Below are 11,456 nucleotides of genomic sequence, written 5' to 3'. Positions count from 1 at the left end.
CCTTCGTGCATTTGACTTTGTCTTTCTTACAAGGACACCAGTCAGACTGCATCAGGGTTCACACATATAGACATATTTTTACTTAATTACCAACTTCCCCTTCAAATATAATCCCATTCTGTTGTAACTGAGGAGCAGGCTGCATTCCCAGCACCGGGCACCCGGCTCTCGGCTGCTTGGCTAGCTTATACCCTGAAATAACAACAGACAAATTATATTCATTTAAACACTGCCTGGCCCATTATTTCCAGCCTCATATTGGCTAACTCTCACATTTTAATTAACCCTTTTCTGTTAATGTGTATCGCCACTTGACTGTGAGTCTAACCAGCGTCCTTCTTGGAGTGGAGAGCCATGACGTCTGCCTTGCTGCCTTCTTCCTCCCAGCATTCTGTTCGGTCTATTCCACATATCTAAATTCTGCCCTATCAAAAAGCCAAGGCAGTTTCTTTATTTAACCAATGAAAGCAACACATAGACAGAAGACCCTCCTACACCACCATTCTAAGTGAACCTGGGATAAGGCTTCAGCACATGCATTTTGGGGGGAGGGACACAATTTATTCCATAGTCGCTTGCTTCAAAAGATGTTAAGCCATCCTTGGCTAATCTGTTCATGGCTCATTTAAAAAGTATTCCTGTCTTCCCGCCATGGACAATAATTAGCATGCATTAAACCAAATAGTACAGGCATCACGGTGAATGTCTTCAAAATGCATCAGAACATTACATCACAGTGAGCAAAATCTTACACTACAAACAAAAGATTAATTCAGGGAACTGAGGGAGATTCCCTATTTATTCAGAGAAATTGCTAATTGTTCAAAGAAAAACCATCAACTTAATTTAGAGCTACCCTAATGGTCAGAGTAGTGTAGGATCTCTTTGCTACAGTGTCCTGACTCCTTTTTCCTGGGAAAGAAATAAAATTGATGAGAATCTGACTGGGACAAAGTCACACTTTAAGACTGTGGTAGGAGTTGGTTGAGATAAGTTAGAAGATACTTGGAAAGAGGATTTAAAATTAATTATTTTTTTTTAAAAAACTGGGAGATAAAATAAAAGTTTTGCCGATGCTAGGTGTAGTTTTTTTTTTCAAGATACATTTTCAGTCCTGATAAATGATTTTTAAAGACTAGATTGAAATTGGGAAAAGATGCCCATACCAGTCCTTTTATGGGGAAGGCCAGTATTTTTTTTATATGTGTGTATGTTTTCCATTTCTGCTGTCGAATGAGAAACAAACCTGGAAATTCTAGAGCAAAGGATCCTTTGTATGAAGATTGGGGTTAGACAGGAATCAAGCACATCCTTCCTGTGTTAGATAACGTGCCTAGGAAGTGGGGGTGGGGACACTGCCTCTGGAAGTCTAATGATGGGAAGCACCATAGGGAAAGCCACGTTCCCAAAGGGAACATTTTCATTAGCCACAACTCACAACTTGAAAGCAACAATCCTTGCCTAACTTCCCGCATCTCCCAGCTGCCTCTCGCCCTTTTCCCCCTCCACACACATTTCAAAGTTGCTCTGTTGTCCTGCGTTTACCCCTGTATCCTTGAAGCATTCACGACAGTTTAAACGGTGTTTGGGGAGGATATGTTTGATCCAGTGCAGGTGTTTCTATTGCTATATTCAGGAAATGGAACCTAAATAGAGAAAGCCATGGGTCATTTTTTCCCTCTAGCAGAGCTCTGGCTGGTCCCTCTTCCCTTCTGGGTAAAAGGTAGTGTCCTGTGACTCCCAGGCCCAAGGAATGGGGTTTGATTAAAAACAGCAGTGGCTCCCTCCCTCTGCACAGGAAGAGAGGAACTGAGGATGATTTTCTATCGGAAATGTGAACTCAAGACCTAAACTAACAGGAGCTGAGCCTTCAGTGTCTGAGGTGACAACATTGTCTTATTATTTACAGTTGAAACAGACAGGGTCATTAGCCATGCTCAGAGTCTTGCGGCTGCAAAGCTCCACTCTCCCCATCCAGGTCTCTTGTTTTCTGTTTGTTGCTTCCTATGAGGACCAGGGCCACTGATGATGCCGTGTGGCAGGGAGGACCCTGCCTGCCATCTCTGCTTCAGAACCCGACAGGAGGGAATATTTCTCCCCCCTCCCCTTTCTAGTGGTTTGGCTTTGGAACTCGACTTTCCAACAGATCCAAGAAGTTCAGATGAGATGTTCTTTCCTGTCAAATAGGATCCCGAAACCTTTTGAGGTTTCTCAAAGACTTGTCTCCGTAAACTGAAAAGTCTGTTCTCTTTCTTCGCTGTTGCCAGAAAAGTAATTAGGCCATTTTTCTAATTATAGTAATCTTCCCCAAATGGCATATAACTTTAAATCCAAACGCCATGTAAATTGGCCAACAGCATGCCGCTGCCAAACACTTCACCAAGACAGCTCAAACGGAGGAGTTTTACTTTGTGCGAAGGCGAAATGTGTTCTCTGTCCCGGTTACTACTGTGCTCTTCCACCCCCAGCATCTTGCCTAAGAGGCGCCAAATAAAGAGCATGGATGGAAGTTGCTCTTGTCAGTGGCATTTTGTGCAGAGTTTCTGTCTGGCAGATGAGTTAAATTCCTTTTGGAAGACATGTTTATTCTCAGCAAAGCGGAACAAGATTAAATTGCCCTGCTCTTGTTACACCGGCTTAACAGATGGCCAGAATGAGGTTCTCTATGTCACACAGCACAGAACCAAGTCCTTTCCCTCCCCCTAAGAATACCCTTCTTGTAATTAGCCCTCTCTATTATGTTAACCTAGGGGAAATTAGGTCCTGCTGGTAAGTTTTGTGGGCAGGTAAATTGGTACTTTGGCATGTTCTGTTTTTTTTTCTTTTTTTAAACCTCCAAATAATATTCCAAGCTTCTTTTAAAAGTTTGATTTTTCTTTGTTAAGTGACCTTCTCAGTCTTTCTGGAAGGGGTTCTGGACTGAATGGTCATCATGCAAAGGATAAATAAGCGTGTTCCACTCCAGAACGATGTAGTTACAACTTTTAGTTATTATAATTTCTTTAGGGAATGGGCTCTAAAACTGTACATTTAAGGATAATATAAAAGTCATGAGGGAATGTCTTAAGTCCCATTATATATGGATATTAGACAATATTAGAATGAATTTCTGGTGCCTGATTAAAAGAATACATAAGGAGTCTGAGATCACCAAGGGAGTAGGCCTGAACCAGAGACCTTTGCCGGACCAAGCTCAAGCCAGAGACCTCTGCAGGAGTGGACCCAGACCATGGACATTTACAGAAATAGGACTGAGCCAGCGACTAGAGAACCTAGACAACAATGAGGACCCTAAGAGAGACATACATAGACCTAATCTACATGGGAAGTAGGAAAAGACAAGATCTCCTGAGTAAATTAGGAGCATGGGGACCATGGGAGAGGGTTGAAGGGGAGAGTAGAGGAAGGGAGGGGAGCAGAAAAAAGTGTATAGGTCAATAAAATCAATAAAAAGAAAAAAAACAACAAAATACTTAAAATTTGTATATAGTTAATGGAAATATGAACATAAAAATACTTCGGTCTTGGACTTTTGGAAATTTTGCTTCAGCTGTACTATTTTCATGTCTCAATACCTTCAAAGGATGCTCAGATTCTATGCTGAACAGAGTAAGGACCATACTATATGAAGTGTTAACTCCTGTGGTCTGCAAAATCATGTCATCATTAAAAGGATTTGGTAATCCAGGAGCTTGCAGTGGGAGATCATTCTGGACTATCTGCATGTGGCATCTGTGTTAGTTACTATTTTCATCACCGACAAAAACCAACAAAGCAAAGAAAAATTAATTTTAGCTAAAATTTGAAGTGTTCTTTAGGACTTTGCACGTTCATGGCTGTTGGGCATGACTCTTGTCTCTGGTGGCATCGTATGAGGTTGTCTGTGCTTATATCCACAGTAGACCAAGAGCAGAGACTTAGCAAGAAGGTGGTCTTACCTCTCTGGTCCTGCTTTACCCCAACTCTGCATCTGACAGTCAGATGCATGGCCTGAAGGTTCCACAACCCCCTGAACTTGCTTCGGCTGGAAACCAAGCGCTGCAATATAGGAGCTGGCAGAGACCTTCCCATTCACACTAACTGTCCTAAGTCCAGCTGTGTGTCTTTATAAGGCAGATCTGACTCAGAGAGGAGAGAAGGCCATGGGACCCTGTGGGTAGAGAGGGAGGTGATATGGCTATCAGTCAAGGAATGTGGACAGACTGCAGACTCCAGGGAGAGAAAGAGTTCTTCCCACTGGAGCCGTTATAGGGAGTAAGGCCTATGCACACCAAGATTCTCATCCAGTCAGGCTCATGGTCCCTGATGTGTAAGAGAGTGCCTCAGTATATGTGTGTATGGCTGTGTGTGTGTGTGTGTGTGTGTGTGTGTGTGTGTGTGTACCGAGTGTGAAGGTCAGAGGATACTGTGGAGGAGTTGATTCTTTCCTCCCACCATCTGGGCCCCAGAGACTGAACACAGGTTGTCAGGCTTGGTGGCAAATGCCCTTTCCCACTGAATCTCCCTTTCCCCCTCGGTTTGTATTCCTTAACTGTGGTTTCCTTTCCCATCTTCAAAGTGTCAGTCCTTTCCCTACTTCTATAGTCACACCGTCTTCTCTGCTTTTCCCATCTGTGTCTTAAAGGTTCATTGTGGTTGCATGAGACCTCTAGATAACCTAGGGTAATCCTATATAATCCTGAACTAGCTGGGTGTGGTGGAAAAATGCCTTTGATTCCAGAACTCAGGAGGAAGAGGCAGGCAGATCCCCGAGTTTGAGGTTGATCTTTCTACATAGCTAGGTTCAAAGCAGTCAGGTTAACACAGAGATACCCTGCCCCCCAAACAACAACACCAACATTAACAACCATTGTTTAGATTACATATTCAAAGTCCCCATAGGCATGCCACCCGCAGTACCTAGGACTAGAGGTTGATACGTTTTTGTGGAAGAGTTGCTCATTTTATCAGAGACCTCATGATAGCATCTCATGTAGAAATTACAAATAGAAATGATATCCAAACACATTGTGTCATGTTTACAATATATTCTCCTGCAGAGTGTGTGTGTGTGTGTGTGTGTGTGTGTGTGTGTCTACTACTGTGGTGTGGGAAGTCCTTCTGTATATGTGTTGCTTTTATTGGTTAATGGATAAAGAATCTGCCTTAGCCTGTAATAGGGTAGCGTAGAGCTAGGTGTGTGTGTTGGGAGAACTAAACTGAATTTTGGGAGAAAGAAGGCAGAGTCAGTGAAAGTCCATGTAGCAACCAGAGGGGAAAAACATGAGCTGCCAGCTAGAACCTTGCCAGGAGACCATGAGCCTCATGGTAAAATATAAAATAATGAAAATGGGTTAATTCTACATGTAAAAGGTAGCTAGCAATATGCTTAAGTGATTGGCCAAACAGTGATTCAAATAATATAGTTTCTGTGTGATTATTTCAGGACTGAGCAACTGGGAACAAACAAGCAGTCTCCCAACAACACTACTGTGTTTAGTCCTTTGGTTGTAACAAAACTTGCATAGTCGATTTTACAAAAGTTTTGTCATTATAATTTAAATGCTTTTAATTAATTTTATAATTAATTTAAAGGCTTTTCTTCCAATCATCACCTCCATCCTTAAACAGGCTCATATTCTAAGTAGAAGCACACTTCTTGAATGACTAATGTAGCTTATTGCATCCTAGATAAATGTTCACTTAAGGGAAGGATGAGCTATGCTACGCACACGTCATTGTTAAGATGGGCCCTTAAGGATCCTTTCTAACTTGTCACCCCTTTGTAAAGTATATTATGTTGTTAAATTGACATGTGCTGTTTGAGCTCAGTGAGAAGCTGACCCTGAAGGGGGCTCCCCCTCAAAACCTATTTCAGACTGAAGCATGTCTGTGTCAAGTGTCACCCAAGCCCCTTGTCTGAGGATAGGTTGTCCCCCTGACTCTGTGACAGAGATAAGAGAACAGCAAAACTACCTAAGAGTCAAGACAGTGTGTTCTTTAGGACAGCAAGAAGGGGCAACCATTTCCAACTAAGATCACTACTGTTTACCCCATGATGTAAAGATGCCTGCAATGGGAGGGGGAAGCCATGGAGATGAGCTGTCAGGAATTCCATCCTCAGCTTCCGTAGTCAGTATCTGCTGGAGCATCCCATTTTAGGATGCTGATGTTTTTTTTCTATCTGTCTACCTACCACTTCCTATTTCTTTCTTTTCTTCTTTTACTTGCTGTGTGCTTAAGAAGCTCATTTATTCACATCTGAAAGTGTGGCTGTAGCAGATCTTTTCTCAGACAGTACAACATCCACTTCAATCTACATGTCTCTCATTGCTTCAGCTAGACTTGCCCTCCTGTGAGCTCCTGGGATCCACATGTCTCCATCCCCCAAGGGCTGCAGTTACAGCTACAGGATGGGAAGCCCAGCTTTTACTTGGGTGCTAGGTTTCAAACACACATGCTCATGCTCGTGCGACAAGCACTTCACAGACTGAGCCTTCTTCCGAGTCCCCCATCTGTTTTTGTTTCGCCCTGCTGTGGTTGCTTCTACAGGCTCCTGGGTGGCTGCAGCTATCACTAATGCTCAGCTTATTTTATCCTTTGTTTCCAATGTTGCCCTTCATCCAAGTTTGCTACTCTCCGTGTGATTGCCAGTCTTGCCTTCTAAATCCATAAACCTAATTTTGGCCCATTTTCACTTCAATGGCCCATTTTTTTGTTTGTTTGTTTTTGTTTTTTTGAGCCAAGGTTTTTCTGTAGCTTTGGTGCCTGTCCTGGAACTAGCTCTTGTAGACCAGACTGGCCACGAACTCACAGAGATCCACCTGCCTCTGCATCCCAAGTGCTGGGATTAAAGGTGTGCGCCACCACAGCCTGGCTCACTTCAAGCCTTTTAAGGGCTGCCCCATGATGGAAGTTGGGATCAGTAGAGCATTTAAGATTTTCTATAACCCATAACTACCCTTCTCATGTTCCTTCTCCTAACCATCCTAACCACACTTTCACACACCCTGTGTACTTCTCCAAGGTTTTCTATCTGAGAAGTCATAATAGTTTTGAAAGCTGCTATAGGAAGAAGAAAACTTGGTGATTAAGTGTGTGGGAAGTATATTTCATAGTTTTCTAGCAACCTCACAAAGGCCCCTCATGTGTTAAATGTCTTGGGAAATCCTACTGTAGATAAATTGTTATTTTTTGGCTGACTTTTGTTAAAGCCAGCATAATTATCCTGGAGTACATTGATCTTCTCTGTGCAGGTCTAGGGAGTTTAACAACATGAACATCCTCGGGGGAGTATAACCCAAATTAGAGATGTTGTGGCTGTCTTACAGCTTCCTCACTCCAACCCCCACCCACCATGCTACCCAGGCTCTCCAGCTTCTACCACTGTAGATGAGCTTTGTTCTCAAACTTCATGGAAGTAATATTTTAGCTAAGATGTGTTGATTGGATTTTTTTTGAAATTTGATCTTTCTGTAAAACTCAGGCTGGTCTTGAACTCATGACAGTCCTCTTGCCTCTGCCTCCTCCTGAGTGTTGAAGGGTGGGCATCCATCAGGGAAGCCAGCTGATGTTATTTTCTTGAGCATTGCCATCTTTTGTTCAACATTACATCTATGACCTCCATCAAATGTAGCCACATAATTTGCTCTGTGGCTCTTAGAAAGGGGTCAGCAAAGCTTCCGCCAGGTCTAGAACAGGTGGATTAATACAGCCTACAGGATAAGAATGATTTTGACGTTTTTCAAAGATTATAAATATCAGACAGAAGAATACTTAATAGAGACTATATTTGGCCTGCAAAGCCTGGAACATTTCTTCGTTCACCCCTCCCCCTGGTTTGCCAGTGCTGGCCCTGTGGTATTTCTTTGTATGAATATACAATTTACTAATTCCTTGTACTATTTATAGATTATTTCCTGTTTTGGGTTATGACAGATAGTGATATTATGAACATTCTTACACACATTTTTGGTGTAATTTTGGGAGGTGAATTGTGTGTGTGTGTATCTATCTGAAATATTATCAACTAGTTTTACACAGTGAATGTATAAATTTAAATTTGTACTTTCACGCATAGGAATTTCAACCAACCTTTGGTACTAAGAGAATTTCATGTTCTAATGCTTCTAATGTGTGTAGTGTTGTCTTATTTTGCCAGGAAAAGAATAAAGGATTGCTTCAGTGGTGAGTGAGAGCTGAGATTTCTCTTAGTTCCCTAGACTTCTAGAAGGAAGACTATTTGAAAGAATGCCTGCTCTCACAACTGCAAGTATCTAACTTGGTTGTGTCTCCACTCTTTAGAGAATGGTGAGATGATGGTTGTGAATTTGATCCATCTAAACTGGAAGTTTAGAAGAATATATCTTTTGTTGTTGCTTTTTATCTATCTCTCTCTATCTATCTATCTATCTATCTATCTATCTATCTATCTATCTATCTATCTATCTATCTATCTATCTATCTATTGAGAGTAGGCAGAGAGTCAGGAGAAGCCATGTAGCCCTGCCAGAGACAGACACTGGATGGAACTTTACCTGGTAAGCCACAATCACATGGCGTTATACAGATTACTAGAAATGGGTTAATTTAAGATAGAAGAGTAAACCAGAAATATGCTTAAGCTATTGGTCAAGCAGTATTGCAAATAATATAGTTTTTGTGTGATTATTTTATGGTCTGGGCATTCAGGAACTAACAAGCCTCCTCCCCTGACTACAATAGGTCCCCACCCCTGTTCAAAGCAGAGATGCCACACTGAAGGGAGTCATCCAGTTCTGAGACTCCCAGGGTGTTTTTTTTAGAGTGGTTTTTTTGGTAAAATGTACAACCTCACAGAGAACACCATGAAAGAATTGAATATGTCCCTAACTAGCAGACACTGATCATGACAACATCATTTTCAGGGATTTTAGAGAATCTCGAGGCATTTTGTTCATGTATATTTTTCTGAGGTATGCAAACCCTCCCACTCCCCCTTCACCACACTTTCCCCTGACCACTTTACCTTTCAGATGTGGCAAAACAGTCTTTATGTGCTATAAGACTGCACCAATTTTGGCTATAATCTTTACTGACCTGTACTCAGGATCTTGGAAATAGCTATATTCTAGTCAGAGCTAAAATGAAGGGCATTTGAGATCATGATCGTTTACCACTTATATTGGGGCTCTGTGCTAGAACGTATGTGTGTTGAGGTATTCAGGCTGTGGCATTCTACAAGAAAGATGTAAGGCTAGGAGTGTATAGGTTATACCCATTGAGTGTACACAAACATGCAGACTTTTGAAGTCTGTTTCTATCTTTCTATGGTTGTGACAGCTGGCTCTTCTTGTGATATTTGCTTATGACAGAAAAGATAAAAGCAAATAGTAGGAGCTTTTGGTAATGTTTTAATTCAATCTGAAATCAAATGCACCATTAATCCCAGTAGCCACAATGACACTCACCTTTAATCCCAGTAGCCACAGTAGTTGCCATAGAAATTGGGTGGTGCATGCCTTTAATCCCAGCCCTAGGGAGGAATATAAAGCAGAGGGAGACACAGTTTCATTCTGAGATTCCTGGAAGCAGGATCGCCATTTCAGACAGAGGTTGAGGTAAAAGTCAATGGTTGGCTGTTTTGCTTTTCAGATCTTCAGGTTGACCACCCCACCCAAAAAATCTGAGGTCAAAAACAGAACCTTAATAATACATACACAGCAGAAGGCTTTCCCAGCCATGGCATCCAGGGTGAAGAGTACCATTTGATGCAGTTACTCTCTGCCTTGGCTGTACCTTCCCATTCTGGAGTCCGTGTGGGCTACAGCTTTCAGAGAATTTGCATATTGACACCCATTTGGAAGTACTGATAGTAAAGCTACTGAAATTATTGAGTTTCCTTTCCCACTTTCTAGTTTTTACTCTGCCATTAAGATAAAAGACTAGCAAAGACTATAGGGATGCCACAAAGAAACAGAAATAGACTCTGCTTGATGTACCTGTAGATACCAGTTCAACACAAGTGTGCAGATGATCCTCATTGACGTGAAGAGATGTTGGGTCTTCTAGGTGGCTCAGTGGATAAAGGTACTTGGTGTGAAAGCCTGGTGTGGGAGTCCCCTCTGTGTGCTCTGATGACCATTAATGCATAAAGAAACTGCCTTAGCCTGTTGATAGAGCAGAACTTAGGTAGGTGGGGAAGACAGAACTGAATGCTGGGAGGAAGAAGGCAGAGTCAGAGAGATGCCATGGAGCCGCCAGAGTCAGACATGCTGAATCTTTGCCGGTAAGCCATTGCCATGCGGTGATACACAGATTGATAGAAATGGGTTAAATTAATATAAGAGTTAGTCAATAAGAAGCTAAAGCTAATGGGCCACGCAGTGATTTAAATAATACAGTTTCTTTGTGGTTATTTTGGGACTAAGCTAGCTCGGCTGCTGGGATGAACAAGCGGGCCCTCCTCCTACAAAAGCCCAACAATTTGAGTTCAATCCCCTGAAGCTATCACGTAAAAGCAGGGGAGAACTGGCTTACCAAATGTTGTCTTCTGGTCTTCATATGTGTGTGCTTTCACACACAGTAAAAATAAATAACAGTTAAAAAAGAGAGGTGGAATATGTTCATATATACTTCTATGTAAATTAGAAAGAAAATTTAAACAAATCCCCATAATTCTAAGAGAGAAAACCAGAGACATATGTTTTCCTAACTGAACATTGACTGTGAGGGAGGAAGAGGAAACATTCTGATGAGAAATGAGTTACTTAGATTGCTTCTGTGAAAAATTAAATAGTGTGTTGTAGAAGCAAGAGCTGCTTGTTTGTCCCGGCTGTCCAGAACCGAAATAATCACACAGAAATTATATTAATTAAAACAGTGCTTGGCCCATTAGCTCTAGCTTCTTATTGGCTAACTCTTATACTAATTTGACCCATTTTTCTTAATCTGTGTATCACCACATGGTAGTGGCTTATCGGCAAAGATTCGGCATGTCTGACTCTGGTGGCTCCATGGCATCTCTCTGACTCTGCCTTCTTCCAGCATTCAGTTTCATCTTCCCTGCATACTTAAGTTCTGCCCTAACAACAGGCCAAGGCAGTTTCTTCATTCATTAACCAAGAAAAGCCATACACAGACAGAAGGACCTCCCACACCAGTGTGTAATTTCTCAATGTATTTAATAATTTGTGTCTACTTTGTTCATTTGTTCAAACACCGAACATCCACCTTATTTGTCATGGCACCCCACCCAGTCATTTAAAATCTGACCAAACAGCCAGGAAGGAGAGAAACAGTGTCATGGTCTTAGCATCAGAAAAAGAATCATGTTTGTGCCAAATAGTCAGTATTTCTTCTTCTGGTTTTAGGTAACCCAGCACTAAGAGTAGGAGAAATGATGGTGACAATGTCGTCTTCTGTCAATGTGTCACAGAGTTTACTCATTTTTCTGTTAGGAATTGAGGAACACTGAATTTATATTTCATGGCTTACAG

Source organism: Myodes glareolus, chromosome 3 (genome assembly GCF_982192425.1).
Source record: "Myodes glareolus chromosome 3, mMyoGla1.1, whole genome shotgun sequence".
Lineage (NCBI taxonomy): Eukaryota > Metazoa > Chordata > Mammalia > Rodentia > Cricetidae > Myodes > Myodes glareolus.
This window is presented reverse-complemented; position numbering follows the sequence as displayed.